The following is a 27,789-nucleotide window of genomic DNA, read 5'->3' as shown; positions in this document are numbered from 1 at the left end:
TGTAGCAGGCATAGCAAGCCGATTATGCTGCCAATAATTTGTCTGGCAGCCTCTGTGTTTTGAAATAGCTGGACACTTTGCGGCCCTATTTTATTAGGAGAACAAAAAAAAAAGCCAATTCTATAAAATGTATGAAAACTCACAGGACTTCACCATACTTTTCCTATGGAAATGAATTGATCTCCACATGTGCAGTTGCTTATCGTAAGCCTGTAATAAACTCTCTGCGGTATTTCTCTGTCAGTAGAGCTTTTCGCAGATAAAATGTAACTTATCAGCCCGGAACATTAAAAAAAAAAAAAAAAAAAAAAAACACGACAATAAAAAAACAACGTTAAACCTGCCTCCTCACAGGGGTAAGCTTTCTCCCAATTAAGAACGGAGCTTGTCCATTTACTATTGTGATATGGTATTGTAAATTACCCAATGTAATAGTCCTGTCGGCATCCGGCTTTAGACACCTAATTGGTTAAAGAGGAGAATCATCATGTTCAGCACTCCTAGAATTAATAAAGTGACACGCACATGACCGGCTGTTTGTTCAGTTTAGGACACCGAGAACATACCCTTTTTATTGCCAAGGAGAAATACACAAGAAACGATCTTTAGGAGTGGATCGAATAGACTGAGAATAGGGAGATGTCCAGAGCAACAGCAACAATAGTTTCACCCCAACAAGCGATGACGGGCTTTCTATTGGATAGGTCATACAGAGAGAACAATAACCAGACGCAACATCACCAAGAACAGATATTTACTCACGTCACACAATAGTTCTAATGCTCTCATGCTCATGTGTAACTGATGAAGGCAGCAAGTTCACTCTATAGGTATTGCTGACGAGCGACTGGGTGTTCAGTACTAAAGACCACATATACAAGTCCTCTCCTCAGGTCGTGTGAACACCGCACCAGACTGGGTAATACTGATGTGTCATTTAAGGAAGAGCAATGAGCTACACCTCTCCCTGGGAAAGTTCCATCAGGATAAGTCATAGGAGTAGATGTCAGGCCAAAGCTGCTCTCAGCAGAATCATTTAGCTGATCTAAGAGGCCTCCATAAGCGGATGACCTGATAGACCCCTCACCAAGACTGTACCCCCGCTGACCACAGGGAAGGGTGTTCAGATCCCCACTATAACTTGCGTGGCTTTTCTAGTACACATGTGGCATGAGGTCACAGCATGTGCAGGAAACCGTGCACGGACCGCAGCCAGCCTGTCTCTACTTCATGCAGGTAGCGACATGCCGGGGTCTGGAAGAGGTTAACCACTTCTGTGCTAGTCATAGCAAAGCCTGCAAAACTAAGCCCAGAGGGCAATGGGGTTGCATACAAACAAGCGCAGATAGAGAAATGCTCCATGCCTCCCACCTACCCATTAGCCACAATTAAGTGGTCATTTAACACCTGAAGCTGCAGACATTTTTTTTTTTTCTCCACACCTTCCAAAAAGGTGTATCTTTAGATTTTTTTTCTGCTGACAACCATATGAGAACTTTTTTTTGCAGGGCGAGTTTTTAATGGCACCATTTAACGTACTGGGAAACTGGAGAAAAAAAAAATTCCTTTATGGGGTGGTCTTGGAAAAAACCGAATGGATTCCTCCATTGTTTTGTGGTGTGGCTAAAACAATACGTTAGTTTTATGTTGCTGGTCAATAAGGGTATGTTCACACGCTAGACTAAAAAAAAAAGTCTGAAAATACGGAGCTGTTCAAGGGAAAACCGCTCCCGATTTTCAGACGTTTAAACCGCTCCCGATTTTCTCGGCAGTTTTTGGAGGTGTTGTCAATGGAGTCTATGAAAAGCTGCTCCAAAAACCGTCCCAAGAAGTGACCTGCACTTTTTTCTGGGGACATTTTTTTTTCTCTCGGCTGTTTTTCAAAAACAGCCGCGCAAAAAAACCCCCAAAAAAAACAGCCCGTCGTAACAGAACGCCGTTTTTCCCATTGAAATCAATGGGCAGATGTTTGGATGCGTTCTGCTTCCGATTTTCCAGCCATTTTTCAGGCGTTTTCAGCCTGAAAATAGGCCGTGTGAACATACCCCAAGACTGCAGCGATAGTGGAGACTACAGACTATGGAGGGACACGTGAAGCGCATAAAAATAAAACATGTCCTGTTGAAACACTGAGTGGTCCCATTGAAACACATAGGTCCGTGTAACAGACGCCACACGGACGTAATCAACGTTCATGTCAATAAGGCCTAAGGGTATGTGCACACGATAACTGCATTTACGTCTGAAATTACGGAGCTGTTTTCAGGAGAAAACAGCTCCTGAATTTCAGACGTAATTGCATGTACTGGCGTTTTTCGCCACGTCTTTTACGGACGTAATTTGGAGCTGTTCGTCATTGAAGCAATGAAAAACGGCTCCAATTACATCCCAAGAAGTGTCCTGCACTTCTTTGACGAGGCTGTTATTTTACGCGTCGTCTTTTGACAGTGACGCGTAAAATGACAGGTCGTCGGCACAGTACGTCGGCAAACCCATTGAAAGTAATGGGCAGATGTTTGCCGACGTATTAGAGGCGTTTTTTCAGACGTAATTCGAGGCGTAAAACGCCTCCATTACGTCTGAAAATAGGTTGTGTGAACCCAGCCTTACAGTGAAGTGTCAGTTGTAATTTACAGCCGACACCCTCTAGTACAGAGCAGGCTTAGCCCATGAACCCGCTCCACACTCCCACTCGCCAGCTATGACGTAGTTACAGCAAAGGTAGGGAAAGAGTTAAGTAGGTTTCTCAAAACGTAGACACTCAAAACTATACATAAACATACTTTTGCCAAGTAAATAACCAAGCAATGAGTAGGCAGGCCTAACCATGAACGCCACACCAAAAATCTGCAGCAATTTACAGTACAATAGACGTGGATAGGTTTTCAAAATCCAATCAGTATGTATCAAAAAATAAATAAATATATTATCTATTTATTTATCTCTGCATCTCCATCTTCAGGGCATGCGGTCGCCGATTTCATGCTTTGCAAGGCAGTATTTTGCTTCAGTATCTGTAAGCCAAAACCAGGAGTGGATCCTAAACCAAGAAGAAAACCGTATAATGGGAAGATTTGCTCCTCTGCCATGTTTTGGATTAGAGATACTAAAGCAAAAAATGAACCATAATACTGGCGCATGAAAGTAGCCCAAAGCCGACCCAGCGAAGAATGATCAGAAAATCTGCAGCAGAAATTCAACACCGAATTCTTGAGATATTAAATATTGCCGGCGGTATGCGAGCGGATTCTTTCAGGATTTATGCATGGAACTCGTGCCTAAATCCTGAACGTGTGAACATGGCTTTATATAGACCCAAAAATAATCTGGATATTTAGTCATTAGAAACTGTACAATACAGTTGTGTAGTGATTGACAGAACAGAAATAAAAAGATTTAAAAAATTGTTCTATGAACAAAAATAAATCCCTATATGAAGACGTCTAATAGAATAGTTACACGAACAGAAGGTTTTAACCTTGAAGAGGCAGATAAAGAGCTTGGGATGAAAGAGCATAGGATAAGGGCCTGTTCACAACAGCGTTAGGTTCGGTTCATGGTTCTTTCCATCAACGGAAACCATAGCTTTCAGTTAGCATTACCATTGATTTCAATGGTTAGGCTGGGTTCACACACGACCATGTTACGTCCGTAATGGACGGAACCTATTTTGGCCGCTAATCCCGGACCGAACACACTGCAGGGAGCCGGGCTCCTAGCATCATAGTTATGTACGATGCTAGGAGTCCCTGCCTCTCCGTGGTACTACTGTCCCGTACTGTAATCATGTTTTCAGTACGAGACAGTAGTTCCACGGAGAGGCAGGGACTCCTAGCATCGTACATCACTACGATGCTAGGAGCCCGGCTCCCTGCACTGAGTTCGGTCCGGGACTTCCGGCCGAAATACGTCCGTCCATTACGGACGTTAATGTGCTTGTGTGAACCCAGCCTTAGTTTTCCATTGCTAATGGAAAATCATTCTGAGCAACCACTATGCTTTAAACAGAGCCTTAGGCGAACAGTTTTCTTCAGTTATTAGAAAGCCTAAAATGACGGGGTGTAGCCTCACCATAAGTGGTTTTCTTCTCAAAACACCTTCCGTAGTGGAGGAGGAAGATAGGACTGGTTTGACACTTCAAAACAGTGATAGTTTAGGGCTCATGCAAATGGCAGAGGCCTGAGCACAGCCCCTGTATGGCTCCTTTAGTACGCAGCAATGCTTCTAGAGGAGGACACCTCCATACATAGGGAGTCTAATGACATGCCTCCGGTACAGTAAAGAGCTCATGCACCCCTATGGTGGCACTGTACAAAATAGAGTTGTAAAGCAAGGAGCACGCTGGGCAGTACAGTTGGTGAGGCAACAACGGTTCCCGGTACTTACAACAAATACACTCGCAGCAACGCCTGAATAAAACGCTGTGAAAAAGTATTTGCCTGCTTTCTAAACTCCTCTGTTAGGGTGTATTCAGGTGCTGCGGTTTTGCAAAGTTTTTTGCTGCGCGGCCGAAAATCACTCCTAAAAACAAACATGCATTGCTTTTTCTGTAATGTAACTGCATGGCCGGCGGCAAATCATGGTAAAAATGCATGCGTTTCAGCGCGGTTTGCAACCACGCGGCAAAAACTTTGCCAAACCACCCCATGTGAATACACCCTTAACTCACTTGGTAGCGTTCATTAGCTTTCCATTTATGTATTTACAGGTTTTTTTCCCCACTGGGAAGAAGAATATAACAAACTACACTATTCTGCTCACCAAGACGACTGGAAACCGTACAGAACAGAGGCTAATTGAAGCCTATAGGGTTTTTTTTTTAACGGCAAATCAGTTGTTCAATTGGGCAGTTAATGGAAAGATTCCCAATTTTCTGTAAAAACAATGGATGAGAATAACAGACAAAAAACACCTGTGTGAACAGAGCCCAACAGTTTTTGAATTACAAGTGCATTTATTTCATTGGTACTAATTACTACTGCTAAAAAAAAAGGTGGTGCTACAAGTTAAGTTTTCCCCTACTGGTGATAAGGGTGTAGCCTTATATAAATAAATGCAAAAATGTATTCCGTTTACTACAGTTTTTTTGCCGTATATGACATTCTATTTAAAAAAGTCAGAAGTCATTCAGCGTGAACAATATGTAAGATGTGTAGAGAGGGGGAGGGGGGGGTGTCAAACATACTATATAAAACCTATAACTCAAAAACGGTCCTTTACAATAAGGCTGGGTATTATGCCTCGTTTTACACCTGAAAATAGGTCTACAATACGTCTGCAAACATCTGCCCATTCATTTGAATGGGTTTGCCGACGTACTGTGCAGACGACCTGTCATTTACGCGTCGTCGTTTGACAGCTGTCAAACTACGACGCGTAAATTGACTGCCTCGTCAAAAGAAGTGCAGGACACTTCTTTCAGACGTAATTTGAGCCGTTCATTGAACTCAATGAAGCACAGCTCAAAATTGACGGCTGTCAGAGAAGCCTCGCAAAATGGGAGGAGCAATTACGTCTGAAACGAGGCAGCTGTTTTCTCCTGAAAACAGTCTCTTTTCAGACGTAAATGCCTCTCATCGTGTGCACATACCCTAAGGATTGATACTGCTAATAGGAGAGACGAGGTGCAGGCAAGTCCAACTCCCTGCAGCTGCTCCCCCCTCCCCCATGCCCCTGACAGAACTTATGGCCCTTGCATCCTGTCGATGGGAAGCTGCTTCGGATGATCACGTATACAGGAATTCCATTCACCACTCCTATCTTATGAGCGCCACCAGTAGCGGATCCCCATATGGGCGTTTCGGGCGGTCGCCCGGGGCCCAAGGCTTGCAGGGGGCCCATAGCTTCCCACACCGCACACAAGTGAACCAAAACTCTCCAGGGCTGCTGCTGCGGCGGGGGGAATGTGCAGGGGGAGTCAATTGCGGCCAGGGAACAGGGGCACAGCACATCAGCTGTAGAGAGCAGACTGTCAGAGATTGTGATGGGCAGGTGCTGGAGTCTCCCTGACAGTCTGCTCCTCTGTGCTGCTGTGCACTCTCCCTCCTGTCTAAACCTCCAGCAGCTGCCTGATAACGGCAAAACTGAAACTAGAGGGTGAAGGACCTGTGGTGACGTCACAGTCACATGATTAAGGTCCTGGAGGCTGCCAGAGACAAGCACCGCAGAGGAAGAGGCTGGTAAGTGTGTGTGTGTGTGTGTGTGTGTGTGTTAATGTAAGTCTATATAGTGTGTGCTGTGTATATAGTGTGTGCTGTGTTTATAGTGTCTATAATGTAAGTCTATATAGTGTGTGTGGTTTGAATATATAGTGTTTGGTGTTAGTGTGAATTGTATATAGGGTGTTTAATGTAACATTTTTTGTGTGCAAAATAATTTCCCACCCATAGTCAGATGCTCAGAACCCCCCCCCCCCCTGCAGTATAATCTCCCCCATGGAGCCCTCAGTAGTTATTACACTGCAGGGGGGGGGGGGGGGGGTCAGAGCGTTTGATTGACTGTTCAGGGTTCTATAGGGGAATAACTCCTGCCCCCCCCCCAAGAGCCATAAGGGTGGATTTACACGAACGTGTAATACGTCCGTGCAACGCGCGTGCTTTTCACGCGCGTCGCACGGACCTATGCAAGTATATGGGGCAGTGCAGACTGTCAGTGATTTTTGCGCAGCGTGAGTCCGCTGTGTAAAACTGACGACATGTCCTATATTTCTGCGTTTTTTGCGCATCACGCACCCATTGAAGTTAATGGGTGCGTGAAAATCACGCATGCCACACGGAGGCACCTCCGTGGGATGTGCGTGATTTGCTCAACGGCAGTATAACTATGATTGCAAACAGAAAAGCACCACGTGCTACAAACATACAAACAGAGTGTCATAATGATGGCGGCTGCGCGAAAGGAACGCAGCCGCGCATCATATGGTGATGACACACGGAGCTGTTAAGTGCCTTTTGCGCGCGCAAAACGCCACATTTTTTGCGTGCGCAAAGCGCACACGCTCATGTAAATCCGCCCTAAGTGTCAGACACTTAGACCCTCCCATAGGGCACTCAGCAGTCAGTCAAATGCACTGGGGAGGGGTGTCTGACTGCTTAAAGGGTAACTAACGGAAAATTTTTAAAAAATTACATGTCATAGTGACATGTCAAATGTTCTAATTGGTGGGGGTCCGGGCACTGAGACCCCACCAATCGCTGAAACAAAGTGGCAGAAGCGCTCAGGTGAGTGCTTTACCACTTTGTTTCTGATCGTCTTTCCTCTGATAGCCGAGCATGCGGTGTATGGGCACAACAGAAAGTCTATGAGTCCGTACACCGCGCCGAGAAAAGACAGTCAGAAATTAAGTGAAACAGCGCTCACCCGGGCACTCCCGCTGCTTTGTTTTAGTGATCGGTGGTGGTCTCAATGCTGGGACCCCCATCAATCAAAACTTCTGACATATCACTCTCACTATGACACGCCAAATGTTTTTTAAAAGTTTAGTTACCTCTTGGGGACTGAATTTATTGGTTTGAGTTAATGTATGGGCCTGGGTCTTAATTTGCTTAGGGGTCTGGGGTATAAGACAATTTATGGTGTTTATTTCTGAATTTTTATGTTGCTATAGATGCTGAAAATGGCTACAGAATCAAGGGGAAAAGATGTATCATCAGGAAACTCTGCAGTCATCAGGAGAAGTCACCATAGCGGTCTGTGTCAGATGGAGAAGAAAAGAGAACGACCCATCAGTGAAGACATCACCTGTGAGTCATTGCATTTATAGATCTGTCACCTCTCCTGACATGTCTGTTATCGGAAATCCTTGTATTCCACATAAAGTCTTTGTGTACCCAGGACTAATAGACAAATGCATGTTACCATTCCCCTTGTCAGGAGGAAGTGTCCCTACACAGTGTGATACTGTCAGCGATGGTTGGAGACTGTCAGTGTGTAGGGACACAGCCCTTTGACAAGGGGAATCGTAGCACTCATTTGTCAATGCTCACACAGAAAGGTGGTGTTTAATATAGACATGACGTGGCAGGGCGGTGGTGGAGAAGGGGGCCCAAGCTTGTGGAACAGCCCAGGGCCCATGGTTTACTTAATCCGCCACTGAGCGCCACAAATATATATCACACCAATAGAAATAAAAAACTGTTCTATTACAACTGTTCACCAAGTAGCAATTAGAAAGTAAGGAAATGACTAGAGGAAAGGAAATTGCAGCCGTGCTCCAGCTTTGAACCCTTCAGTGTGGACGAGACCCTGGCCCCGCACCCAGTGAGACCTAATGGTATTAACTACCCAATTAGTCAGTCGGAGACCACATTTACCGTGTACAGACATGCCAGGATTAACAATTTTACACACTTTTAAAATAACTCGCATACTTGTGCTTTAGCTTTTAGCCTTTGTCTCAGATTGTTTGGACTGGGAATAGTTTTAATTTCCTACGGTTTTGATTTTTCAATTTTTTTGGCATAATATTGCTGTTGGAGGAAAATGCTTTAGAAAGGTCTTGATTTATTTATTTATTTTGAAAACTCATTTGTAGCAAAATTAAAACAATTGCACATACTGTTCTCACGACAGATGAGAACCTAGCCGATAGCTGAAGAGATTGTCAAGCAGGTCAGAAATATTTCCTTTTTGTAAATCATTTTGCCAATTTACACTTAAATTATTGCTGTAAAATCAGAGAGAAAAATAATCAGCGTGTAAGAGCAACTCTAATGGCACAAAATCAGTCTGGAACCCAGTTTTCCAGCAAGATTGTACAATTTTTTGCCTCGCTCTCTGTTAGGCCGTGTTTACATGTAGCGTAAATACTGTGGATTTCCCGCAATGTATTTCAGTGCGGAAAACCCACAGCATAATACAATAGAATCAGAGTGGATGACGTTTGAATAACTCCTCTACACGCAGCGTAAAAATATTCGAAGAACCGCTAATAAATTGACTTGCGGTATGTTTTTTTATGCTGTGGAATCGCTGCTTTTCTGTTGCCGGTTTTCCCCATTGAATTCAATGGGGGGGGGGGGGGGTTAGGTCCACAACAAATAGATTTTGCGATTTTTTTTTTTGCAGCAGAAAAGCTGCGATTCTGTCCAAAAAAAAATGCAACCCTGGAAAAAATAATAATTGTAAGATAGACAGATCTCTATGCTCCTGCGTCCAGCCAAGCCTCCAGGGACGATATTTCATCCCATGGGACTGCTGCAGCGGTCACATTGGATGAAACTTCCTCTCAGGAGGCTGGGCTGCAAGGCGTCAGAGGGGCTACGGGTAAGCAGACTTTTCCCTGCTGTGTTCCACAGCAGATATTCGAGCCAAAAAAAACCGCACCACAATTTGGTGCATTCTTTCGGCCGGAATGCCCTACGGAGCCCAGGGCGTGTACTTTTACACAGCGTATACGCCCTGCGTGAACATACCCCAGCGCCCTGTTCACACGGCACGTATTCGACATGTTTTACAACAAAAAAGCGGAGTCAGGTCAATTCAGTGGCGCCGATTCCAATAGTCAATGGGAGACCTAATTACGTGTCAAACACCTGTATTTTAAAAGGCGCTTTACAAAGACGCTACTTTTTTGACACCCTTACACGTCGGTTTCTTTGAGAGACGTGTGAACTAGGCCTAAGATCCGACTGGTTACTTGTAGCCTAATATATCCCACCCCTTGACAGAAGCCATTGTAACAAGATAATCTGTTATTCACTTCACCTGTCAGTGGTTTTAATGATATGGCTGAACCGTGTAGATTTAGTTTTTTTTATTGCTCAAAAAACATGGAAGCTTTAAAAGGATTGTCCAGGGCTGGGGCGTTTTTTTTTTTTTACCGATTACTAATCTATAGGATAGGTCCTTATTATATGATCGGTGGGGGTCCAACACCTGGACCCCGCACCAATCAGCTGTTCCAGCTGCCTCTGGTCACCAGAAGCAGTTCTGATTGGAGCGGGGTCCAGGTGTTGGACCCCCTACCGATCATCTGATAAAGACCTATCCTGTGAATAGGTCATCATGAAAAAACACCCTGTCCGGACAACCCCTTTAAAGCTTCCACGTTTTGCGAGAGAAGAAAAAAAAATAAAATAAAAAATATTATATATATATATATATAATAAAATACACCATTCAGCCATATCATTAAAACCACTGACAGGTTAAGTGTAAAACATGGATTACCTTGTTACGACGGCATCTGTCAAAGGGTGGGATATATTAGTCAGATATTTTCTGTACATGTTCCCTCTGAACTGTAAAAAGCTGCGGCATATGTTGGCGCTATATAAACAAGAGATTATTATAACGAAGCAAAAAACGACTCATAAATACGCCCTTACAGATATGATACATACCAAGGCAAGTGTTTACCTTCCTCACTATAGTGAGTTTATAATGAGGGAGTACCTGGATGACCTTTACCCACAGACATTTCTTTACAAACGGTTTTCTAATCCATTAACCAAGTGCATAATTTGTAAAAATAAAAAAAAAGCATAGGACAGGCGATAATTGTCTGATCGTTGGGACCCTTACTAATCGCGACAATAGGGTTGCCAAGCCCCCCGTTCCTCCTCACTGCACCAAACAGTGAGAAGGAGCTTGAATGAGCGGCGGACGAGCATGCGCCCGCCCCTCCATTAGATGGGGCAGATTTACCATTCAAAAATGCACCAGAATGCTGTATCAAATTGGGCCAGAATTCTGGCGTACATTGGCAGAAACGAAGTCAACTAATAGGTGCTATAAGGAAAAGAAGAGCCTCTAGCAAGCAGTGTTCCCTATAAGGTGCACGGCAGCGCACCTTCCATGGTCCCACGCTCACTAAACTTTAAAGCCCGCACAGTGTCACGGACAGATCATGAGGGGCGTCCCAGTGGTTTCGCCAGCACCAGAGTGGGCCCCGGTGCTTGCGACAGCCACATTCACTTATATCTGTTTTTTTTTTTTTTTTGGGGGGGGGGGGGGGGGGGGATTGCTGTGTGGCACTATATACAAGGGGGTCAGCTGTATGGCACTATATACAAGAGGGGCCACTGTGTGCGGCGCTATCCACGATAGGGGGAGAGCTGTGTGTGGCGCTATTGATGGGGGTCACACACAGCCCCTGTTGATCGCATCGCACACACCCCCATAGACAGCGCCACACACAGGTAGGTCTATACCTATCTATAGGGACAGTGGTGAGCGAGGGATTCTTTCATTGATGCCTATAATTAGTGTTTAGAACAGTCTATTTTACTGCTGGACTTGTAATATTATAGTATTTAAAAAAGTAATTAAAACGAATTTAAAATAGATTTTCTTATTCTCTTAATTAGTACGCTATATTTGCGTTTACTGGGGGTATTACTATTGGTAATTAGATCGCCCACCATTGATGGAGACTTGCCCTGCTCCCTAAGGCTAGATTCACACGAGCACATTACGTCCGTAATGGACGGAACGTATTTCGGCCGTAAGTCATAGACTGAACTCAGTGCAGGGAGCCGGGCTCCTAGCATCATAGTTATGTACGATGCTAGGAGTCCCTGCCTCTCCGTGGAACTACTGTCCTGTACTGAAAACATGATTACAGTACAGGACAGTTGTCCCGCAGCGAGTCAGGGACTCCTAGCGTCGTACATAACTATGATGACTTGCGGCCGAAATACGTTCCGTCCATTACGGACGTAATGTGCTCGTGTGAATCCAGCCTGACTGATCCGCTCAGGAGCTGCCAAGACTTAGGCCCTGTTCAAACAGAGGCTTTTTTTTTTACCGCGAGCAGAAAAAACACTTGCAGTAAAAGGCAGCGACATGCCCTATCTTGAGGCGTTTTCCGACTCAAATACCCCATTGAAATCAATGGGAGACTTTTCGGCAAAAAACGCTCGTGTAATCCATCTTCATGTTGGAGATAGCTTAAAAAAAAAACGCGGCAAAGATTGCGTGTGGTGAAAAACCGGAGCCGATTTTTCCAGGCAGAATTTTCTACCCTTAGGCTATGTTCACTCGGAGTATTTTGACGAGTTTTTTGACGCGGAAACTGCGTCACAAAACTCGTCAAAAACGCTTCCCATTGAAAAAAAAACAAAAAACGACATGCCCTATCTTCGGGCGTTTCCGCCTCTGACCTCCCATTGACTTCAATGAGAGGCAGAGAAAGCGTATTTCACTGTGTTTTATGCCCGCGGCGCTCAATGGCCGTGGGCGAAAAACTCCGCGAAAATCGGCGTGCAGGGAGAGGAAAATCTGCCTCAAACTTCCAAACTGAATTTTGAGGCAGATATTCCTCCTGCAAAATACTCCGTGTGAACATAGCCTTAGGGAGGATTTACACGAGCGTGATATAAGCTTGTGCAATGCGCGTGATTTTCACGCGCCTCGCACGGACCTATAACAGTCTATGGTGCAGTGCATAGTCAGCGATTTTTGGACAGCGTGAGTCCGCTGCGTAAAACTCACGACAGGTCCTATATTTTTCGCGCATCACGCACCCATTGAAGTCAATGAGTGCGTGAAAATCATGCGCACCACACGGAAGCACTTCCGTGGGACGCGCGTGATTCACGCAACAGCAGTCAGAAGTATGTTTGCAAACAGAAAAGCACCACGTGCTTTTCTGTTTACAAACATCCAAACAGAGTGTCATAATGATGGCGGCAGCTGCGCGAAAATCACGCAGCCGCACATCCTATGTGATGACACACGGAGCTGTTAAGTACCTTTTGCGCACGCAAAACGCCTTGTTTTTGGGGGGCAAAAACGCACACTCGTGTAAATCCCCCCTTAGAGGGAACATTGCTAGAAATATGGGCCAAATTTACCATACTGTAAGCACCACTATGACAAATGTGGCGCATTTTCTGACTGCCTTGTTTAAGTTAAAGGGTAACTAAAAGTTTGACAAACTTCTGACATTTCATAGTGACATGTCAGAAGTTTTGATTAGTGGGGGTCCGAGCACAGACCCCCATCAATCCCTCAAACAAAGCAGTAGAAAGAAGAGCTTGTGTGAGCACTCAGCCGCTTCATGTCTGTTCGGCTTTTCCCGGAAATCAATGTTTCGGAGTACGGGCTCAATAGAAAGTCAATAAGACCGTACTCTGATACATCGGTTTTCCGGAAAAGGCTGAACACACATGAAGCGGCTGGGCGCTCACACGAGCGCTTCTGCCGCTTATTTGAGCGATTTGTTGGGGGTCTCCATGCTCTGACTCCCACCAATCAAAACTTCTGACATGTCACAAGTTTGTCAAACATGTAGCTACACTTTAATGCGGTCTAAAATTTAGACCGGATTAGTAAATCTGCTCCAATGTCTATGAAAATAGTCGGCTGTTTGTCATTTCCAGACTGAATAGAGCGGCTGTGCGCATGCTTGACCCCCACTCCACTCAGTGTCCTCCGAACTGCAGTCTAGCATGGAGGACCAGGGGGGAGAGGGGGGGGTCAGGACCCCCATTCTCATGACTGATGGGGCTCCCAGCAATCAGGCAATTATCACCTATCCTAAGGACAGGCAATAGCTTTTAATTCTGGGACGACCACTTTAATCTTTGGCCATAGTCAGCTAACGTCTAGAGGGGTGTTTTTTGATTTTTATTTTCTTATCTCCAGTAGATTCGACTGACTGGCAGTAGACCAACAGACTGCATAAGGAAAGTATAAAAATAGAAATAAAAATGGGCAAGAACACACGCAGATGGCGGTCACAGAAACACTATCCTGCTGAAGTGGTGTAACAGATAAGAGGAGTACACACAAACTGGAACAATCTGCACTTCATGTCAAACGTATTTTGCAACAATAAATAAATAAATGGGAGGTGCAGAACAGAGTAGGTCTCCCATTGGACTATTTCTGCGCTGTCATGGAGATTACCTGAAAGAAACCCAGAAAATATGCTGCAAGACACAAAAGGTCAACAAAGACCCTGACACACAGCAAGGACTGTGTTTTCTTATGCAATTACCGCAGACAAATAGTAGAGGAGCAACAGATTTTCAGCCACTTACTATTTCAAGCCCCTAAAAGACAGGACATTTTTCCATAATTACAAGTTAAGAGACAGACACAAATACATCGGAGCACTGGCCACAACATAATCGTTCTAACATAGAAATACAAACAAATCAATAACTGTGTAGCCCAAGTTACTTGGCATGTTTTTCATTTACAGATACAATTAGGAATATATATTAAGCTAGATTCACATCACGTTTGGGGCGAATGTTTGGCGTATAAAGTGAGAAACAAAGTCGAAAAAAAGTGAGGCAAACAAAGTCGACTCGCTAGGCAGACAGTCCTGCCGAACAGAACTCCTAAAGGTCGTGTAAACCTAGCTTGAAATGTTTGGATTTACAGCCAAGGTGCGTGGGTAGCATCTGCTTTTGGGGCAGGCGCCTGAATATTATATGCTACTGTATTAACTTTTAATTGACTGATTCATCAATCCTCCATTATTTGTCCTTATCCCTATTCAGTACAAAGTTGGAGAATATCAAAAGATCAGATCGATGAGGGAGATTAAGGGCTTGTCCACACGTAACGGAATTTATGTGTATTTTCTGTCCGGAAATTAGACAGCAGAAAAGGGCGTGAGATTTAACAAGTCTCCTCCATATGCTGCGTAAAACTTTCGTGCAGAAATTCACCTCTGGTGCGTATTTTTCGTACTGCAGCATGTAAATTCCTGCTGCGGAAAGTGGACTGAATTGCTGCATTTTTCAGAGATGTCACCATCTCCCAGCATTGAGAAAAACGCAAAATCCACGCCATTTTCTGCAGTAAAAAAAAAATAAAATTAAGGAAATAATGCGGTTTTTCCACTGCGGAATTTCTGCAGCAATTCTGTGGACAAGCCGTAAGACTGAGGCCCCATGCACACGACAGTATTTTTCATCAGTAATTACGGACCCATTCATTTCTATTGCCCACGGACACCTTTCAGTATTTTTACTGATGGGTGTCCGTGCTGAAAAAATTATAGAACCGGTCCTATTCTTGTCAGTAATTACAGCAAGGACTCACCCATAGAAGCCTATGGAAGCTTCCGTAAATACGGCCGGCTGTTGTTGTGCATCCGTATTTACGGAAGCGTTGCTAGGCAACATGTTGATGACATCATTTGCAACCTCCCTCTTTTTGTACGGATCCGTATATACGGATGCAATACTGACCGTATTTATGGATACCCTTCCATATATACGGATGAAATACAGATGCCTACTGATCCGTATTTACGGACAGTATTTCGGAACAGATTAAAATACTGTCGTGTGCATGGGGCCTTAATAACAATCAAGCACACCTCTTAATATCTTTCTCACATCTTCGGCTGTCCATGCACCACTGAATGAAGTCTATGCCAGCTAACACCACTATAATTTACACCATTTTGTAGCGTAAATTATAATAAATACTGCGAGTGGTGGATGGACACACCACTTTTAAACATTGCTCAGTGTATTTGGACGGCGTCATAATATTTTACACAGGCCCATTGAACATGCTGCCATTAATTCTGATTCAACTCGATCAAAGGATGTTATATTGTTACAAGTCATTGTTTATGGGACAATGGCATATTGTTTAACCCCTTCATGACCAGGCCTGAAAAAGCCTCTGTCACCAGATTTTGCAACCCCTATCTGCTATTGTAGCAGATCGGCGCTGCAATGTAGATTACAGTAACGTTTTTATTTTTAAAAAACAAGCATTTTTGGCCAAGTTATGACCATTTTTGTATTTATGCAAATGAGGCTTGCAAAAGTCCAAGTGGGCGTGTATTATGTGCGTACATCGGGGCGTTTTTACTTCTTTTACTAGCTGGGCGTTCTGACGAGAAGTATCATCCACTTCTCTTCACAACGCCCAGCTTCTGGCAGTGCAGACACACAGCGTGTTCGAGAGATCACGCTTTGACGTCACTCACTTCCTGCCCCAGGTCCTGCATCGTGTCGGACGAGCGAGGACACATCGGCACCAGAGGCTACAGTGGATTCTGCAGCAGCATCAGCGTTTGCAGGTAAGTAGCTACATCGACTTACCTGCAAACGCCGATGCTGCTGCAGAATCAACTGTAGCCTCTGGTGCCGATGTGTCCTCGCTCGTCTGACACTATGCAGGACCTGTGAGTGACGTCACAGCGTGATCTCTCGAGAACACGGCTGTGTCTGCACTGCCAGAAGCTGGGCGTTCTGTAGAGAAGTGGATGATACTTCTCATCAGAGCGCCCAGCTAGTAAAAGTAGTAAAAACGCCCCGATGTACGCACATAATACACGCCCAGTTGGACTTTTACTGTAAACACGCCCAGTTGGACTTTTGCAAGCCTCATTTGCATAAATACAAAAATGGTCATAACTTGGCCAAAAATGCTCGTTTTTTAAAAATAAAAACGTTACTGTAATCTACATTGCAGCGCCGATCTGCTGCAATAGCAGATAGGGGCTGCAAAATCTGGTGACAGAGCCTCTTTAAAAGGCTATGTACACCTTCATTTATTATTGTTTTTTTTTTTTTATTAAATGAATGTATTTAGTGTTTTAAGGGACTTTCCAAATCACTTTTTACATTTTTTTTTTTTTTTACTTTAAGATATCTGTCCTTTTATGTAACCTGTATACATAAAAGCTGTATATTTCTGTCAAAGCTGGGGCCCCTTAGGTCAGCTGGGCTGTTAGCCCAGCTGAGAGCGGGTCCTGTGTGTTTCTGACACGCAGGATGTAGGTAATATCGATCACATCGGAGTTATGAAATAAGATGCGATCTTTATTATCTGGATCTGGTGTCAGAGCAGGGGCGTAGTTAGGGGGGGCAGGCGGGGCACAACGAAGAAAAGGAAGAGGGGGTGCGCGTTTCTTATTCATCCAGTTTCTTTTTCAGGGCCGAATAAGAAATCAACTTCAGGAACCTCCACAGTTGCCAACGTCCCGGCAAATTTCTGTCCCGCCAACTGCCATATTCACTTGTATCCACGTCCGCAGGATAGATACAATTGAATACTACGGCAGAGTAGGAAACAGTCCGCTCCCTGCGCATTTAATCAGTATTTTGAATCCGCATTTTGATGCAAAAACCAGGACTGGATCCTAAACACAGGGGAAATATAATGGAAAGATTTATAGTTCTACTCTTTGCATACACTTCAAAATACTGATCTAATCTGCAATGTGTGAATGAGCACACGATAACTGCAATTACGGAGGTTTTCAGGAGAAAAACGCTCCTAAATTTCTGAAGTACTGGCGTTTTGCGGGGCGTCTTTTACGGACGTAATTTGGAGCTGTTATTCATTGGAGTCAATGAAAAACGGCTCCAATTACATCCCAAGAAGTGTCCTGCACTGTTTTTGACGAGGCTGTAATTTTACGCGCCGTCTTTTGACAGCGATGCGTAAAATGACAGGTCGTCGGCACAGTACATTGTAAAGCCCATTGAAAGTAATGGGCAGATGTTTGCCGACATATTGGAGCCGTTTTTTCAGGCGTAATTCGAGGCGTAAAACGCCTCCATTACGTCTGAAAATAGGTCGTGTGAACCCAGCCTTACAGTACAGAGGCTGTATGTCTCTGTACTAAAGGAGCCGGACACGCTACATGCCAGTCCTTAAGACGCAGAAGATATCTAAGGCCTAATGCCACGGTTCCCCTTAGGCTATGTTCACACAGAGTATTTTTACAAGTTTTTTTACGCGGAAACCGCGCCACAAAACTAGTCAAAAACAGCTCGAAAATGCCTCCCATTGATTTCAATGGGATGCGGAGGCATCTTTTTGCCCACGAGTGGTAAAACCGCCTCGCAGGAGAAAGTAGTGACATGCCCTATCTTCGGGCGTCTACGCCTCTGACCTCCCATTGACTTCAATGGGAGGAGGAGAAAGCGTATTTCGCGGCTTTTTATGCCCGCGGTGGTCAATGTCCGTGGGCAAAAAACGACGCAAAAATCGACGTGAAGGGAGAGGAAAATCTGCCTCAAACTTCCAAACGGAATTTGAGGCAGAAATTCTGCCTGAAAAAAACCTGTGTCCACATGGAGTTTTTTTGCAAGAAGAAAATTCTGCCTGGAAAACCCAGCTCTGGTTTTTTTTATGTGGTTTTGCACCACAGGCGGTTTTTTTTTAACCTATTTCTTCAACAGGCAAAGGGAAAAACCGCGAGCGGTTTGACATAGAACGCGTAAAAAACGCGTCAGCCGTTTGTGGCGTTTTTTCCGTCTCCCATTTATTTCTAGGAGCTGTTGAGGTGGAAAACGCCTCAAGATACAGCATGCCGCTTTTTTTTCCCTGTGAGCGTTTTTTTCTGCTCGCGGGAAAAAACAAAAATGCCTCCACCACCAATTGAAAACAATTAGACGCAATTTTGACCATTTTTTGCTGTGGTTTCCGGGGAAAAAAAAACATATCAAAAGAACTCCGTGTGAACAGGGCCTAAAGGAACTGGAGTCTGGCAGAAATTCTTCTCGCCTAACCTTATATAAAAAAAATAAATACAAATAAATAAAAAACACAACACTTTCATATGCCCCATTATGGCATATAGACATCATAGTAAAGTCTGCTGGGTTGCATGGGCAGACTATTTAGACCGCTACCATATACTGCATTCCCTTTGCCAACTAAAGAAAACCAAGACATGTGAATGCACTCCAGACTGCAAGAAAAGAAGTAGGAAAGATATCCGATTCTACAGGATTTAATGAACAGAACTTTAGGGTCACACCGATAGCCTCAGCGACCGATTTGCATTACTTCATTAGGTCCACACAATAAGCAAACACCTTATTTTAATACGAAAATGAATAGACTTTCGCACCACTGTGCAGCCCAAACATATGTAACTATAAAAGGGACGGTCTGGAGAATTCTTGGCAGTGTCTTGTGGGGATGGATAGTCTTTAGTTGTAAGGTATAACACAAAACAAATGTTATTTTCTGCATTCCCTGCAAATATTAGACATATCACCCTAGGTACTTGGTTCTAGTTTCAAGACTTTCAATAGACAGTAGAAAAAAAACCAAAAACAGCCGGTTTCTAAGCGTACCGGTCCCTGGGGTTTGTCCAGCCCTGGGCTATAAAGTACACATGTATCTCACCTAGACACCTGGACTTCCCTGACAAAGCAGCAACACACGCGGAACTTCTCAATGGTATGGCAGTCAGTAATAATAACGCAACAATGTCACATCTAGTAAGGAGTGTAGGGTAAACGGGACCAAATAAACTACTGTAGCCCTCACATTAGGTTACATTCAGCAGTTCTTCTCCTTTTCCAGTAACAAGTCCAGGATAAAACACTTTTCTTAGAATAGGGGATATGAGGAAGGCTTGTCAGGGCAGATAAGTAGAAGAAAGCAGGACGTCCAGTCAATACAAAGTAACAATCCCTAACCGGCTCGCTTGTCCAGATGATTACCAAAACACAGACCGCGGGGAAAGAAGCTGTATATGTGGCAGGGAGAATAGGACAAGAGGAAGTCAACTACTCTGTTCTGTAGCAGGGACTTCTATGTCTGGATCCTTATCTCTCCAATAATGTGCAGGGTTTACAATGACAAGTCAAACACCCAGGACTATTCATAGGAGCCAACCTACCGACTAGGTTAGGAATAAGAACCTAAGCCAAATTCTCAGAAAGAACAACCCAGATATAGAAAATGCTACTAGACAGAACAAGTCCTACTATATAGAGACACGAAGAACTTGGTACATCATAGATCATGCTAAGCAGGCTACAACCACTGTATGGCTTGTACATGGAGACTAGATATTTTATACTATTTGCAGAACAGCTAGCAATGAATACATCATAAAGCCAATAACCAATGCAGGTCAGGCTAAAAGAGGGGCGATAAGAAACCTCTATAAGTGGCTGTAACACAATCATACACCCCAACAAACTACAGTAACTTCATGCTGGCTCTCACTCAGCAATAAGCAACTATCCAGCAAAACACCCCAATCTCCGATAGTAACACCTCAGTAGTGTGCCCCATTCATGGTGGTTACTTATAGCTGCGCAGGGGCCATCATTGGGGAGTCACTATCCCTCATAGATGGTATTCCTATCACTGAGGGGCATATTCGTGGACAGTTACATATTATTGTGGAGTTACTTTCAGTAGTCGGAGGGTTGAGGGCATTACCAGTAGGTTAGCTTACTGATCGGGCAGGGGGGGGGGGGGGGTGTCACCTTCTGGAATGAGGTACATGCATTAAGGGGTGTTTTAGAAGAGTCAATAACAAAGCCCTGTGACAGAAACTGATCAATTTACCCCACTTAGTGATCATAACTACCTAATAAGCTAAAATACAAGCCTAAATAGTTATGGTACCTTCCTTGATAACATGGTGCAATCCAAGATAGTGCCTTTCCAATAATACACAGTGCACCAGGATAGTACCTTTCCAGCAACGCACCGGGATAGTACCTTTCCAATAATACACAATGCAACGGGATAGTACCTTTCCAGCAACGCACAATGCACCGGGATAGTACCTTTCCAATAATACACAATGCACCGGGATAGTACCTTTCCAATAATATACAATGCACCGGGATAGTACCTTTCCAATAATACACAATGCACCGGGATAGTACCTTTCCAATAATACACAATGCACCGGGATAGTACCTTTCCAATAATATACAATGCACCGGGATAGTACCTTTCCAATAATACACAATGCACCGGGATAGTACCTTTCCAGCAACGCACAATGCACTGTGACAGCACCTTTTTAATAACACAAAATGCACCAGAATAGTACCTTTCCAACAACGCACCAGGATAGTATCTTTGCAATAACGTAATGCACCAGGATTGTACCTTTCCAATAAGGCACCAGGATATCTTTTCAATAACACACAATGCATTGGGATAGTACCTTTCCAATAATGCACCAGGATAATACCATTCCAATACTATACCATACTGAAGTACAATAACGTGCCATGTTTTGGTATACTGCCTTCCCAAGGAATGGTCTAAGATAGCACCTTCCTAATAACGGGCCACCATGCCATTTCTTGGGGTGCACTACTAGGACATACATATTGATTAGAATGTATCGTCGAAGAGTTCATTGAACCCCCGTAAGTGATTTTATCCCCCACAATAGTATGCCCAACTCAGTGATAAGTAACTCCCCAATAATACACCTCAATAGTGGGTAGAACCTTCCCAATATCTTCCCCCTTGGTACCATTACAGTCCACACCGGTAGCAGTTCTCAGTATATCCTGGTCACCAGTTTGAAGCCACATAATAAGAGAACTGAAGTCCTGGTCACCCAACTACTAGACAGTGACCCTTGGACCCTAGGTAACAAAAACAACTTACCCTGCAATAAGATAGGGATCCCTTCCACTAGAGCGCAGGAGTATGGCTAGCACAAGTCATAACCTCCTATATATTACTGTATAGGGTCCTAAAGTCTGCGAGTAGAACTTTTCCCTTCCACTGCCAGTTCTAGACTGTCCAGCTCTCCTTCTCCCTCACTCTCTTCGTTCTTCTTTATGTGGGACGCAGGGGGCAGCGTCATCCCCGTCAAAGCAAGTCCAGTCTCCAAACACCCGCCCCTTCCACAGCCCGGACGGGGGCGGAGACGAGTTCCAGACTGGTAATTACGCCGTGACCTGCTTGTTTGTGCGGGATTCACGCCTCGCGCGCTCCAGGCAGGTTACGCCGTGTTCTCTTGTGGAACTCTCTGCGGTCTAGTCCTGAGTGTTCATCTGCCTGAAGTGCAAGAACCGGGGACGTACACGTACGAAACCAACGCTTCCCAGGCTGTAGTAATGCACTACATGCTGAGCCTGTCCCCGGTAATCACCCCAAACCCTCCCTCCCCCCCCATCATCCACTCGCCGGGCACTGGCAGCTCCGGGTGTGTGCTCCGACCACAGACAGAAGAAAAGGAGTAGCTGACAAGCCGGGTTCTGCGTCACTGCGAGGGCAGCGGTGCTAGAAACAACAACAGCGGAGACGGTGGTGGTGGGAGAGGGGGGACCCGGCGCTCTCCTTCCTCTTAATCCTCCTCCTCTTCCAGGCGGCGCGCAGGGCCGCTCTCACGTCGTGCATGCGCGGCCCGGTCTCTGTCAGCTACTTGTTACCTCAGCCGAGGGCTCGCCGGGGTCTGACAATGTCCGCCAGCTGCTGGATTGCCTGCCAAGAGCTGCCAGTGTGGTTACTTACTGTAGCTGAATTAATGTATAATAAGTAATTATTATGTGGCGCTGTCTATGTACAGGCGTAGCAGAGCTGACCGTGTCATTGAACTGTTTCTTTTATGCACCTTGGAAAGTTCTTACTATGGGAAAACCACTGTGACAACTCAATGGGGCACATGGCCGTCACTGCTGAAGATTTATTAAAACTGGTGCAAAAGAAAAGTGCCGCAGTTGCCTATAGCAGCCAATCCGCTTCCAGCTCTTTTCAGTGTCCCCTTTATTTAACTCTTTCCCGTCGCAGCTATTTTTCAGATTTTCGGGTTTTTCCTCCCCACTTTCCAAAAGTCATAAAGAAAAAAAAAATTCCGTCTATATAGCTTTATGAGGACTTAATTTTTGAGGGACGAGTTGTATTTTTTTATGGTGCCATTTATTTTACCATATAATGTACTATCAAGCAGCAAAAACTTCTTTGTGGGGTGAAAAAAAAAAAACATTCCTCCGTTGTTTTTTGGGCTTTGTTTTTGTGGCATTCACCGTGCAATTAAAATGACTAACTTTATTCTAAGGCCTGATTCACCCGAACGTATTAAACATGTTTCAATGGACCGTGGGAAAAGAGGACGTGTCCTATCTTTTCACGCATCCCCCCCATAGACTCAACTATGGTGGATGCGTGACATCGCGTCCCGCAGCGCTGAGCACGGATACACCTCGGCCGTGAAAAACTGCCTTTTTTCACGTCCGAGATGCGCAGCGTTCCTGTGAATCAGGCCTAAGGGTCATTACAATTAGGCTGGGTTCACACGACCTATTTTCAGACGTAAACGAGGCGTATTATGCCTCGTTTTACGTCTGAAAATAGGGCTACAATACGTCGGCAAACATCTGCCCATTCATTAGAATGGGTTTGCCGACGTACTGTGCAGACAACCTGTAATTTACGCGTCAGCTGTCAAACGACGACGCGTAAAATTACAGCCTCGTCAAAAGAAGTGCAGGACACTTCTTTGGACGTTTTTGGAGCTGTTTTCTCATAGACTCCAATGAAAACAGCTCCAAAAACGGACGTAGAAAACGCCGCGAAAAATGCGAGTTGGTCAAAAAACGTCTGAAAAGCAGGGTCTGTTTTCCCTTGAAAACAGCTCTGGATTTTCAGACGTTTTTGGTCACTACGTGTGCACATACCCTTACATCCATGACACATTTATGTCGTTTTATATTTTACTACTTTTAAAAGGGAAAAGCTAAATTCTGAGAGCCATAAATTGTCGTTTTTCTTTTATTATATTTGTTTGTGGGAGGATGTGGCCAAAAAAATATGGCATTTTAACTTTTTTTTTTTTACAGCGTTCAGTGTGTTAAATAAAGTTATATTGTAATAGTTCAGACTTTTATGAACATGGCGATGTCAGTTATGTTTATTTTTGTTTTAAAATGGGAAAAGTTTAGTGTTTTTTAACTTTTTTTTTTTTTTAATATTTTTTTTCTACATTAAAAAAAAACCCCTTTAACTGATTTTTACGTTTTTTAATTTTTTTTTTCATTTACACTAGTCCCCTTAGGGGGCTTGTACCATTCGATCGCTTGCACTACATACACTACCGGTCACGTTTTAGACCGCCTCAATTTTTCCAGTTTTTATTGATATTTACACAGTTTAATGACCGCCAATACGCCTTTTCACGGTGGCCATTAAGGGTACTTATGCCAGAGTGCCCCCTCTTCACGGCGCACTGACATAGGCCCGGCACAGGTGTCCTGTGCCGTCTACAGCGGGTGTCGGACGGTCTGAAGACAGCCGGACACCTGCTCTAACGAGTGGGATAGATTTCAATATCGATCTCGCCCGTTTAACCCCTTAGATGCTGCACTCCATAGCAAGCGCCGCATCCAAGTGGTTTTGGAGGGAGGGAGCACCCTCTCCCACCCCATCGGCACCCTGCAATCGCAGGGTGCCAATGGCTTCTATGGCAGCCGGGGGCCTAACAAAGGCCCCCAGGTCTGCCTGTGGTAGATGCCTACTAAGCCATGCCTGAGGGATGACCGAGCAGGTGTCTGTCCGTTTTACACTGACCGGCAATAATACGCTGCAATATAGAAGTATTGCAGTGTATTATAAAAGCGATCAGAAGATCACATAGTGAAGTCCCCTAGTGGGACTAAAAATAAAGTTAATAATAAATTAAAATACCAAATAAAAAAAATGAAAAACCCACTTTTTCCCTTATATAATACGAAAAAACAAATTAAATATTTTTTTAGAACATTACACATATTTGGTATCGCTGCGTCCGTAACGACCCCACTTGTAAAGCGATTACGTTATTTAACCCGCACAGTGAACGCCATAAAAAAACTGCCAGAATTGCTGTTTTCTGTTCATCCTGCCTTCAAAAAAAATGTGATAAGTGATCAAAATGTCGCATGTACTCCAAAATGGTGCCAGTAACAACTAGAAGTTGTCCTGCAAAAAACAAGCCCTGATACAGCTGCATCGGCGTAAAAATAAAACAATTATGGCTCTTAAAACATGGAGACACAAAAACAAATAATTTTGAAAAAAAAGTTTTTACTGTGTAAAAGTAGTAAAAAATCTATATAAATTTGGTATCACCACAATTGTAATGACTCACTGAATAAAGTTATGTTGTTTATACCACAGAATAAACGGCGTAAATCTAAGACGCAAAAAAATGTGGCGAAATGGATGGTGTTTTTTTTTCTATTACCCCCCCAAAACAGTTAATCAAGGTTAATCAATAAATTATATGTAGCCCAAAACGGTGCTATTAAGAAATACAACTTGTCCCGCAAAAAACAAGACCTTATACAGCCATGTCGATGCAAAAATAAAAAAGTTCTAGCTCTTTTAATGCGATGATGGAAAAATGCAAAAAATAGCTTGGTTATTAAGGGTTCAAAAAGGCTGGCCATTAAGGGGTTAATGTCTCAAATGTACTTTGAATTGAAAGCATAGAAGAAATAAACAAGTTAAGATGAATAGAAATAATGGATTAACTTTGTTTCAACAAATTAAATCTCTATTTTTGAATCTTCAAAGTCGCCACCACTGGCTGATATAACCACTGCACACAAGCGAGGCATTCTTTCTACAATTGCATTCAGAAATTTCTTCCCAACGTTGTTGCAGAAGTTCCCACAAATGGGCTGCACTTGGAGGCTGCTTTGCTTTCATCCTTCTGTCCAGTTCATGCCAAACAAGCTCAATGGGGTTTTTTAAGTCTGGAGACTGTGCCGGCCATTCCATTCTTTGAAGCCTATCGGCTTCTTCTTGTCTTCTTAGGTAGTTCTGACGTAATCTAGAAGTAGGTTTTGAATCGGTATTGCTGTAATATGAAACCCTAACCAAGTAAGCATAAACCAGAGTGTATTGCGCATCAAAATGTTGTGGTAGCCCTTTTTGTCCAGTGTGGCAGTAACCCTGTGCAACTTGCCATCTCTGGATTCAGCAAAAGAGCCCCAGACAATCATGCTTCCTTCTTCATGTTTGACAGTTGGTGTTATACATCCTTTCACGAGCTCGACGAAATACAAAAACCCTGCGTGATGTTTCCAAGTGCCTTTTGATGTTATAGGAAATTACTGAGTGCCACCTTGGCTTTCTCTGCAATTTCTCTGTAGGACAGACCTACACTTCTAAGACGATGTTCACATGCTTAAAGAGGCTCTGTCACCAGATTTTGCAACCCCTATCTGCTATTGCAGCAGATAGGCGCTGCAATGTAGATTACAGTAACGTTTTTATTTTTAAAAAACGAGCATTTTTGGCCAAGTTATGACCATTTTTGTATTTATGCAAATGAGGCTTGCAAAAGTCCAAGTGGGTGTGTTTAAAAGTAAAAGTCCAAGTGGGTGTGTGTAAAAGTCCAAGTGGGCGTGTATTATGTACGTACATCGGGGCGTTTTTAATACTTTTACTAGCTGGGCGTTCTGATGAGAAGTATCATCCACTTCTCTTCAGAACGCCCAGCTTCTGCCAGATCACGCTGTGACGTCACTCACAGGTCCTACATCGTGTCAGACGAGCGAGGACACATCGGCACCAGAGGCTACAGTTGATTCTGCAGCAGCATCAGCGTTTGTAGGTAAGTAGCTACATCGACTTACCTGCTAACGCCGATGCTGATGCAGAATCAACTAAAGCCTCTGGTGCCGATGTGTCCTCGCTCGTCCGACACGATGCAGGACCTGTGAGTGATGTCACAGCGTGATCTGGCAGAAGCTGGGCGTTCTGAAGAGAAGTGGATGATACTTCTCGTCAGAGCGCCCAGCTAGTAAAAGTATTAAAAACGCCCCGATGTACGCACATAATACACGCCCAGTTGGACTTTTACTTTAAACACGCCCAGTTGTACTTTTGCAAGCCTCATTTGCATAAATACAAAAATGGTCATAACTTGGCCAAAAATGCTCGTTTTTTTTTAAATTAAAACGTTACTGTAATCTACATTGCAGCGCCTATCTGCTGCAATAGCAGATATGGGTTGCAAAATCTGGTGACAGAGCCTCTTTAACAAAAAACGGCTGAAAATACGGAGCTGTTTTCAGGCAAAAACAGCTCCTGAATTTCAGACATTTTTGCAAGTACTCGCGTTTTTTGCGGCATCCATTACGGACGTAATTGGAGCTGTTTTTCAATGGAATCAATGAAAAACGGCTCCAAAGAAGTGACATGCACTGACGCGGGCGTATTTTTACGTGCCATCTTTTGATAGCGACGCGTAAAATTACACCTTGTCTGAACAGAACATCGTAACACCCTTTGCAAGCAATGGGCAGATGTTTGCCGACGTAATGGAGCCGTCTTTTCAGGCGTAATTCGAGGCGTAAAACGCCTCCATTACGTCTGAAAACCGTGCGTGTGCACATACCCTGAGGGTTATAATTCTGTCTGTGTCTTTTGTTAATTGTCTTTTTCTTGCCATTATGATAGAAATGTGCTCTGTCCTGAAGAGCAAAATTGTCCGAATCCTGCCCTACAAGGTGTTGTAATGCAGTCTGTTCCAACACTGGTTATATGGAATCAGAGATTTTGAAAGTAATCCCCAAAAGTTGGGACACCTGTAGGAATGGTTTGTGTCCAATTTCAAACCATAATTTGCTTTCTGTGCTGCAGAGCCGCTGTCCTTGATGTCTTCCCTGAAAAAACCCCATTGGTTAAAATCAGAAATTCAGACACTTGCGTTTGAGGTTAAAATTCTTATTTTTTGTTTTCAGCTTACCTTTGAACTGTTTCACGTTATTTGCTGTACTAGAACTGTTAATTTAAAAAATGACTGGAAAAATTGAGGTGTTCTAAAACTTTTGACCGGTAGTGTGTATATACTGCAATACTGATGTATTTCAGTATATCGTGTTTGACAGGCACCCATTAAGCCCTGCCGGGGGAATACAAAGATGGCAGACTTGGGGGCCTTCATTAGGCCCCCAGGCTGCCATATTAACTATTGGCACACCGCGATCATGTCAGAGGGGCTGTCAGGAGGTCACCACCCTCTTTATAACACTTTAGATGCCTCGATCCCGCTCCTTAACGTGATGTATCGGCTGTAACATAAATTCAACACCCGTGTTGTATGGAGTGGGCTTAGTATACGTCGGGTAGGGGTTAATGAAAGCTGCA

At 44.0% G+C, this 27,789-nt stretch overlaps 1 protein-coding gene across 2 annotated transcripts in view; it reads right to left on the bottom strand.

Annotated features, from left to right (window-relative positions):
- Nucleotides 1-21,793, bottom strand: part of FURIN (furin, paired basic amino acid cleaving enzyme) — a 203,634-nt gene extending 181,841 nt beyond the window's left edge. The window contains exon 1 of one of the 2 annotated variants that reach the window (XM_075858119.1): nucleotides 21,316-21,793. The gene's annotated coding sequence lies outside the window, so the exon portion shown is untranslated. Of the gene's footprint in view, nucleotides 1-5,590; nucleotides 5,676-21,315 lie in introns of those variants that run through there. The other variant, XM_075858120.1, reaches the window with a different exon arrangement.
- Between the last annotated feature and the right edge of the window lie 5,996 nt (nucleotides 21,794-27,789).

This window comes from Rhinoderma darwinii, chromosome 3 (assembly GCF_050947455.1).
Source record: "Rhinoderma darwinii isolate aRhiDar2 chromosome 3, aRhiDar2.hap1, whole genome shotgun sequence".
Lineage (NCBI taxonomy): Eukaryota > Metazoa > Chordata > Amphibia > Anura > Rhinodermatidae > Rhinoderma > Rhinoderma darwinii.
Note: the sequence above shows the minus strand (reverse complement) of the source record. Positions and strands in the feature narration are given on the sequence as shown.